Here is a 10,149-nt window from a genome sequence, read left to right as displayed (position 1 = left end):
CAAAAGATAGTGCTTGTATTTCCATCCCCGTCGCTCCTTTTCCCTCTCCTCTTGCTGGTTGTTGAACACTCAGAAGGCAACCTGAATAAATTCACTTTGGGGCGTCTTGGGGATCGCCTCTAACTTTTGGAGCTTTTTTCGAATATCTGGGGCCAATTGACTAATGAAGAGGGTGTGTAAAAAGAGGCGTCCCTCAGGCGAAGTGAGGTCTAGACTGGTGTATTTTTGGACAGATTTTGTGAGCCTTGTTAGGAAGGCGGCTGGATTTTTTACTAGGACCTTGGGTAATTTTGAGAGTTCTGTCATAGTTGATAGCTTTAAAGACCAATTTGCACATCCCAGCAAGGAGACATGTAAGGAAGTGGGACATGTATTCATATGACACGGTCTCTACTAGCGACCTCACAGAGGGGATAGAGACTAGAGGGGCAGGGCTGATCAGAGGTGGAAGGGGCCAGGGAAGGGGAGGTAGGGATGGGCCTGTGGGATTGGGTATGGGGAGGAGAAGGTCTAGAGTCTTGGAGGGCTAGGGACAGCAAGGAATCAGGTTACTGGGGTCCTGAAGGGGGCAAGGGGGCATCCGACGCAGGGTCCTAGGGAGGTGGGTGGTCAGAGAGATCAAAAGTGTCCAAGTGTAAGAGGCAAGGAAACTGGTGGCTCCCAAACAAGTAGAAAATAATTAGCAGTAAAGGACAAATGTAATTAGAGGACTTTTTGAGCCAGAGTTAACAATATTAGCATTAGAAAAGGGGCATTCCATGGCTCAGCACAAATTCCTCTGAGAACAAAAGACATCTGAAATCCAAAGTGAGGACATTCGTTACTAAACCCTAGGAAACGGGAAAATTCGAAAATGCGGCTAGACAGCCCAGCAAACAAGACAGGGAAACTGCAAAGAAGAGCTGGAGATAGACCTATAACCAGATTACCCTTAATTAATTTAGTTAATTATAACTCCGGAGTATTCAGCATGGAAAAATGGAGAAGGAGGGAGAGGGAGGAAGGGGGTGGCGGGAGGGGGGGTTGATCGCATTAGGATAAGAACAGCCAGCTTCATCCTTTCAGCATGCATCTTTGAATTGGTTTTCCACTTCACTCAAAGCTGCAGGTCTGTGAATAAACGACTGCTTTGGTTACTGCTAAAATCCTGTGTCCCGGTGTTTTATTGTGAGTGTTTTTTTATACAAGGAAGAAGGAGAAGGGGTAGAGGGGGTGCAGAAGGTCAAGAAGAAGGTGGCTTTTTCTGGACAAGGAGAATTTGGTGGATAGTGAGCTGTTTGCAGAGTGTTTTCTCCGAAGAGTCCAGAAAGCCTGAGCATGGGGAAGTTCTGACCACTTGCCCAACTGCCGGAGAAAGTTATCAAGGTCTGTGAGAACTCTGAAGTCAAGTGTACTGTTTTCTGGCACAGACTCTGGTTATTTAGAGGATATTGGGGCCACGTGACAGTGGACAGAAAGACAAGTCAACAGGCCTTGACTTCTCCATTTAGTTGGAGAGATTTGAGATTACGGACTAAACACCCGAGAGAGGTACTTTTGGGTGGGATGGACTGGCTGATTCCCATAGCAACAGTTAGGGTTAATGTGAGTCTGAGAAGAAGGAGGGTGAATCCAAGCCAACATTCCCAGCTCTGCAATCTGTCAAGACAAGAAGAGTCCCCATTTCGACCAGAGAGTGGAGGGCTGAAGGCTGAGAGGAGAGGTGCTGATTCATCCTAGGCATCCCTAGGATTCATCAGGCCCCAGAGAGTGGATCTGGATTGACCCGAGGAGTCACATGACTCCGAGAGTGGTTCCAACTGAGCGCTCAGATTAAGGGCTGGACTGCAGGAATGGTCTCGGATCAACCAGGAAACAAAACCACCAGAGGAGACGAAGGCAGGGACTCACCCATGAATTTGAGGGCCAGTGTTGATTGGGAGTAAATAGCAGTCAGGGAAAGGGTAGAAAGAAAAAGGAGGCGGATAGAGGCAGCAAACCAGAGGGGAAGCTCAAGCCGCCAACTCTTGGAGGTCTGAGCGACTCCGGGTTCAAGGATTGGGGGCCGACTCGGGGCCCGGGTCCGACTCAGGAGTCCTGGTTGAGCTGGTGTCCCAATCCCGGGTTTCGGCACCATAATTTGAGAACAGAGTCGCTCAGAAAGCCATCAAGCATAGCGATCAGAAAAAAAGAAGTTTATTGAGGGAATCAGCAAGCAGGGAGGGAGCCGTGCCTCGAGTGGCTCCCACTCCGAACTCCTAGGGGGGAGGGCGCTGCTTTATAGGGGGGAGAAAAAAGGAACTATTGAGTTCAGTTTGTTTATCTTGCAGCTGTAAGTCTGACGGGCTGATCAAGGTCCAACGCGGTTCGGTTCAGTTTGACGCACCCTGCTATCCTGGGAAACTCCCAGCCCAAGATATCGCTATCGTCCAAGCAGCTGCAGGTGGGTGGGGGGAGGGCGTGGGAACTGAGGGTGTCAGCATGAAAATCCCAAAGACAGTGAAGCACCATTGGGTATATAAGACATTTTGGAGAAAAGAGAAAACAGTGGGGATGAGGTATTAGATGTCAGAAGTGAGAATGGCATTATAGGTAGTTGAATAGAACACTTGAGGCAGGAAATGCTTGCTAGGTGACTCAGAAACAATGTGAATTCAGCTATCCAGCCAACAGGCACCTGCAACATCAAGTCTCCTTTCTCAATTTCCTTCCTGAAGCAGGTTTCTCTGTTTGAATCTCTTGGGCAGGAAGGGGTGGGGGACGGTCAAAGGCTCCCTCTTAATCTTATTTCTTAATAAACAGCTTAAAATAAATATCCTAAAAGGGCAGCTTATGTTAACAAACTTTGGTTCCCTTCACTTGAAAAGAATGTGAGCTGTGCAACCTTTTTCCATAATAGTTTCCTAAGCTCACTATTAGCTGTTTGTGTCTCAAAATAGGAATTAAAAAAATCTTGATACTATTCCTGAAGCGGGTGGGTGGGAATTGTCAGGTAGCTTTGCTCTGAGAAATCACATGGAGAACAATCTAGGATTTTACACCAGGTTTATTAAGGGAAGAGGGGGAAAGGGATTGGAGGGAAGAAAAAGCTCCCAAATGAACTTGAGGGCCCATAGGAACAAGGGAGGGGAATGCAGAATGGGGCAGGGGGCAGGGGGCAGGGGGCAGGGGGCAGGGGGCAGGAAGGCGGAAGGCGGAAGGCGGAAGGCGGAAGGCGAAGGCAGGGGGAAGGGATAATGGAGACTTCCAGTTACTCAGGTGGGCCCGCCTGCCTGTGTGTTGGCAGGCGCCCTCTTGACATCTTTCTGAACATACATTTTGGTTAGGGTGAGTTTACCCATCAATATTTTCAGCAGGTCATTTACATTTCCCTGCTTTTCCCGCACCAGGCTGGGCAATAGATCATGTTAGCTCCATCAACATTTCTTCTGAGAATGAGCGAAGTCCATTTTCATTTCCTATGGGAGGGGCTAGGATCAGGTTAGTTTGCATATGGTTCATTTGCATACATCAAAAGTCTGGATGGGCAGTCCAGTGGCTGCCATGTTCTGACAGGGACCTCAATCCTAGTCATGTCGTCGTCGGCAGCCGTCCGTCTCGAGAGACGATGGTGTAGCTTCTTAAGAGTCTATCTGCACCGCCGAGAATGGTTGTGCAGTCCGACTCGGGAGTGACACGGTATCTGTCTCCTCCCGTGTTGAATCGACATCTTGCGATGACGCTGGAGTGTCCTCTCCAGTGAAGCTGAAGCTACAGAGCCTGGGCAGGGTGATATGGAGGGTCTGCTGTTGCCCATGCAGCAGACCCCCCCTCTCTTCGCAGCTGAAGGGTCCAAGGGAAAGACGGAGTCAATACAGCTTGGCTTCAGGTGCGCCGCAGGAGTTGCCGGTGTTGACTACAACGTCAAACCGCCTTAGGGACTCCGGCTCCGGATTTTCTGTCGGGGTTTACTCCCTTAGCCTTTCCCCTGAAGAGGTATGCCGCAAGGCAGCGGAGGTTTTTTGGAATCAGAGTTTTCCTTCTCTGACGTGCCCTGACTGGAAGATCGAACCAGTGACACTTAGCTCGCAGGCCGACGCTCAATCCACTGAGCCAAACCAGCCAGGGTTATCCTAGTCATGTGCTTGCTAGTTATTGTACAGGCCTGCACTTGCTGCTGTGCAGGAAGTGACGGGAAGGAACTTTGCAAACTGCCCTGCTAGAGACTTTTGGGGATCAGAGCTGAATGATGAGAAACTCAGAAGAGACTTTTTATAGGTTTCATGTTTAACTGATAAAGCAAGCATGTTTTAAATTAAATATAGGCCAAAAAGGGGGAGGGCAGGGAATCAGACACCTTAGACACCTTAAATGCTTGCCAAGGAGTTTCCAACAGTCTCACTTCATTATTTCTGGATTCACTTCTGGAACAGCCAGGGTGCCTTGAGGGGTATGTAGGTTCTTCCCCTTCTGGGCCCTGGTGGATCCTGCCAGGTTTGGACCCTACTCTTTCTGTTGCTCAGGTTACTCAGACAGGTGTCCCCCATGTCCCCATTCCCTTTGCCACCTTCTGGCCACCAGGAATGCCTTCTTAAGTCAGGACTGCCTGGGACTCAGCAGCAACAGGTCACATAAGACTCGGAAGATCAGGGTCCTGGAGCCGCAGAGCAAGGCCTCAGGCCAGGAGTGCACTCTATTGCACCCCACAGTAGCCAGTGCACTGTGTCCTTGCTGCCCTGTGCCTTCAGACATTGGCAGAGCCTCAGGCGTCTTCTGTGTATTTCCTGGGGCCCAGAAGCTTCAGTAGCCTGAGGGTTACACAGGCCCAGGCACTGCCTGTGCTATAAAGGAGAATGGTCTTTCACCGACTGGCTTATTTCACTTATCATAATAGTCTACAGTTCCATCCATGCTGTCACAAAAGATAGGAGTTCCTTTTTTCTTTCTGCTGTGTAGTATTCCATTGTGTAAATGTACCACACTTTTTTAATCCATTCACCTACTGATGGGCACTTAGGCTGTTTCCAAATCTTACCTATTGTAAACAGCGCTGCTGTGAACATAGGGGTGCATAAATTCTTTTTTTAAAAAAAAAGATTTATTTATAGAGAGGAGAAAGAAGGGAGAGAGAGAAACATTGATGTGAGAGAGAATCATCGATTGGTTGCCTCTTGTATGTGCCCTGATGGGGAACTGAACCCACAGGAGTTGAACCAGCGACCTTTTGCTTTTCAGGACAACGCCCAACCAACTGAACCACACCAGTCAGAGCAAATTCTTTTGAATTGATGTTTCAGGGTTCTTAGGGTATATTCCCAGCAGTGGAAGGTAGTTCCATTTTTAATTTTTTGAGGAAATTTCATACTGTTTTCCACAGTGGCTGCACAGTCTACATTCCCACAAACAGTGCACTAGGGTTCCCTTTTCTCCACCTCTCACCAACACTTGTTTGTTGATTTATTAACAACAGCCATTTTGGCAGGTGTAAAGTGATATTTCATTGTGGTTTTAATTTGCATCTCTCTGATGGCTAGTGATGTTGAGCATCTTTTCATATGTCTATGGCCCTCTGTATGTCCTCCTTGGAGAAGTGTCTATTCAGGTGCTTTGCCCCTTTTTAAATTGGATTATTTGTCCTGGTGTTGAGTCGTATGAGTTCTATATATATTTTGGAGATTAAGCCCTTGTTCGATGTATCATTAGCAAATATATTCTCCCATACAGTTGGCTCCCTTTTCATTTTGATGATGGTTTCTTTAGCTCTGCAGAAGCTTTTTAATTTAATGTAGTCCCATTTGTTTATTTTTTCCTTTATTTCCCTTGCCCTAGGAAATATATCAGCAAAAATATTGCTACATGAGGTCTCAGAGATTCTACTGCCTATGTTTTCTGGTAGGGTTTTTAATGGTATCATGACTTATATTTAAGTCTTTTCTCCATTTTGAGTTTATTCTGGTGTATGGTGAGTTGGTGGTCTAGTTTCATTTTTATGTTTTTGCATGTACCAGTCCAGATCTCCCAACACAATTTGTTGAAGAGACTATTTTTACTCCATTGTATCCTCGTGCCCTTTGTCAAATAAACACCATACATTCTCATTTATAAGTGGGATCTAATGAACAAAAAGAAAAACTAATGAGCAAAATAGAACGAGAGACATAGAATCATGGGATAGAGTCAGAGGGGAGGAAGGAGATAGGAACTGTTTGAAAGGAGGTGAAGGAGTTAGGCAAAGAACATATATGAAGGACCATGGACATGAAAAATGGTGTGGGGATTGAATATGGAAGTCAGGGGTGGGGTGGGAGGAGGGAAGTGAAGGGGGAAAAATTGAGACAACTGTAATAGCATAAATAATAAAATATAATGATTTTAAAAATTATGAAAAATCAGTCAACATTACCCTCTTAAAATGAAATTGACCACAGAGGATTATTCTCTCCATCGAATAATCAGAAATGCATGCATTGCAAACTGCTCAAAAAGACATTCATTTAATTTGGCCATTCATTCTCTTTATATTTTTAAGTATATTTTATTGATTATACTTCCCCCTGGCTGGTTTGGCTCAGTGGATTGAGCGTCGGCCTGCGAGCTAAGTGTCGCTGGTTCGATCTTCCAGTCAGGGCACATCAGAGAAGGAAAACTCTGATTCCAAAAAACCTCCGCTACCTTGCGGCATACCTCTTCAGGGGAAAGGCTAAGGGAGTAAACCCCGACAGAAAATCCGGAGCTGGAGTCCCTAAGGCGGTTTGACGTTGTAGTCAACACCGGCAGCTCCTGCGGCGCACCTGAAGCCAAGCTGTATTGACTCCGTCTTTCCCTTGGATCCTTCAGCTGCGAAGAGAGGGGGGGTCTGCTGCATGGGCAACAGCAGACCCTCCATATCACCCTGCCCAGGCTCTGTAGCTTCAGCTCCACTGGAGAGGACACTCCAGCTTCATCGCAAGATGTCGATTCAACACGGGAGGAGACAGATACCGTGTCACTCCCGAGTTGGACTGCACAACCATTCTCGGCGGTGCAGATAGACTCTTAAGAAGCTACACCATCGTCTCTCGAGACGGACGGCTGCCGACGATACTATTACAGTTGTCCCAATTTTTTCCCCTTTGCCCCCTCTGCCCAGTACTTTCCTTCCCTCCAGCAATCTCGTAATCCCTTAGTTCATGTCTGTGGGTCAGGCATATAAGTTCTTTGGCCTCTCCATTTTCTATACTATTCTTAACATCCTTCTATTTATTTTGTACCTATCAGTTATGCTTCTTGATCCCTGTACCTTTTCCCTTATTCTTCCTCTCCCCACTCCTCACTGACAACACTCATGTGCTCTCCATATCTAAGGTTTGTTTCTGTTCTGGTTACTTGCTCAGTTTGTTTTTGTTTTTAGATTCATTTGTTGACAGTTACGAGTTTTTTTTTTTGTCATTTCGCTATTCATAGTTTTGGTCTTCTTTTTCTTAAGTGTGTCCCTATAACATTTCATGTAATAATGTTTGGTGATGATAACTCCTTTAGCTTTACCTTGTTTGGGAAGCACTTTATCTGCCCTTCCATTCTAAATGATAGCTTTGCTGGATAGAGCAGTCTTGGTTGTAGGTCCTTGCTTTTCATCACATTGAATACTTCTTGCCAGTCCCTTCTTCCCTGCAAAGTTTCTTTTGAGAAATCAGCTGACAGTCTTAAGGGAACTCCTTTGTAGGTAACTCTGCTTTTCTCTTGTGACTTTTAAGATTCTCTCTTTATCTTTCACCTTTGGCATTTTAATTATGATGTGTCTTGGTGTGGTCCTCTTTGGGTCTAGCTTGTTTGGGACTCTCTGTGCTTCCTGGATTGTATGTCTATTTCCTGTGCCAAATTTGGGAAGTTTTCCTTCCTTATTTTTTCAAATAATTTTTCAATTTCTTGCTCTTTATCTTCTCCTTCCAGCACCCCAATGATTTGAATGTTGGTACAGTTAAAGTTGTCCCAGAGGTTCCTAAGCCTCTCCTTGTTTTTTTTTCAATTCTTGTTTCTTCATTCTGTACTGGTTGACCGTTTATGTCTTCTTTTTTTTTAACTATACTTTATTGATTATGTTGTTACAGTTGTCCCAATTTCTTTTCCCTTTCCTCCCTGCTGCCCTGTATCCCCTTCCCTCCAGCAATCACACTCCCCTTAGTTCATGTCCATGGGTTGTGCATATAAGTTCTTTGGCTTCACCTTTTCCTACATTATTCTTAACTTCCCCCTGTCTATTTTGTACCAACAAATTATGTTTCTTAATCCCTGCACCATTTCCCCACTTCTCCCCCTTCCCCCTCTCAGCTGATAAACCTCCAAATGATCCCATACCTATAAATCTGTCCCTAGTCTGGTTTGCTTAGTTGGATTTTGTTTTTATTTTTAAGATTCAGTTGTTGATAGTTGTGAGTTTGTTGTCATTTTAGTGTTCATAGTGTTGATCCTCTTTTTCTTAGATAAGTCCCTTTGACATTTCACATAATAATGGTTTGGTGATGATGAACTTCTTTAGCTTTACCTTGTCTGGGAAGCACTTTATCTGCCCTTTCAGTCTAAATGATAGCTTTGCTGGATACAGTAGTCTTGAATGTAGGTCCTTGCTTTTCATCACATTGAATACTTCTTGCCAGTCCCTTCTTCCCTGCAAAGTTTCTTTTGAGAAGTCGCTGAGAATCTTTCAGGCACCCCTTTGTAGGTAACTCTCTACTTTTCTCTTGTTGCTTTTAAGATTCTCCCTTTATCTTTCACCTTTGGCATTTTAATTATGATGTGTCTTGTTGTGGTCCTCTTTAGTCTAGCTTGTTTGAGACTCTCTGTGCTTTCTGGACTTGTATGTTTATTTCCCATACCAAATTTGGGAAGTCTTCCTTCATTATTTTTTCACAAAAGCTTTCCATTTCTTGCTCTTCCCCTTCCCCTTCTGATACCCTTATGATTCTGATGTTGGCACATTTAAAGTTGTCCCAGAGGTTTCTAAGCCTGTCCTCATTTTTTTCAATTCTTGTTTCCCATTCTGTATTGGCTGTATTTTCTTCCTTATGTTCCAACTGATTGGTTTGAACCTCCATTTCCTTCCCTTCAACATTGGTTTTGTGTGGATTTTCCTTCGTTTTATTTAGCATAACCTTCACATCTTCCTTTTTGCATTTGCCATACTTAAGCATATCTGTCAAGTCTGTATCTTTATCACCAGTGTTTTGAACTCTACATCTGTTAGGTTGGCTATCTCCTCATCACTTAATTCTCCCACTGGAACCTTGATCTGTTCCCTCTTCAGGGACATACTTCTCTGTCTCCTCAACTTGACAGGCTCCTGTGTTTGTTTGCCTCTGTCACACCTGTTATGTTGTAAGAGGGGGAACCTTAGGTATTCATGAGTGTGGTGTGACCAGTTTCACCACGTTGTGGTGTTGTATGTGGACAGGTGGTCTGAGAGGAAACAATGCCACTTTCTCAGCACTCGCTCCTTTTCCAGGCACTTCTCCCCTTCCTATACAGGACTGGTGCCCCTCTAGCTGTAGCCCTGGCCATTGTTCCCAGAGTGGGTGGGTCTGTGGATGTTCCTGGACTGTGGGGGCCCTTTCAACAAGCAGACTCTGCTGAGAGACCAGCAGTTTCTTCCTTCACCCTAAACTCCACTGGTTTTCACAGTCAGAAGCAATGAGGCTTTATTTTCCCTGGTGCTCAAACTGTGAGCTGTGCAGTCTGATCTGGTGCTGGGAGTGCTCCCAGGTGTCCCTCCATACTTTTTAAAACATGTGACTGCACTTTCTGCTGGCCTGCCACTGCCACCACAATATTTCCTCTCCACCCCTCCTACCTGTCTGGATGAGTATTTCTTCTTTATACCCTTGTTTGTTGAACTTACATGCAGCTCGATTTTCTGGAACTTCTGTTTGTCTCTAGTTTTGAAATAGTTGTATTCCTTCTTGGTTGTGGAGGGTGATGCAGCGTGTCTGTCTAGGCCTCCATCTTGGCCAGAAGTCTTATTTCTGCCTTATGTGTCAAATTGTTGAATTGAACCCTGGCTCCCTTCCCTTTGTTTCATGCGGGTTTTTCTTCATTGCACTTAGCCTAGCCTAGCGTTTGCTGTACTCAAACATGTCTGTCAAGTCAGTGAGCATCATTATCACTAATATTTTGAACTCTTCATCTGTCAGGTTGGCTATCTACTCAATACTTAGTTCT

The sequence above is a fragment of the Furipterus horrens genome, unplaced genomic scaffold (genome assembly GCF_987537825.1).
Source record: "Furipterus horrens unplaced genomic scaffold, mFurHor1.1.pri manual_scaffold_10, whole genome shotgun sequence".
NCBI lineage: Eukaryota > Metazoa > Chordata > Mammalia > Chiroptera > Furipteridae > Furipterus > Furipterus horrens.
Note: the sequence above shows the minus strand (reverse complement) of the source record.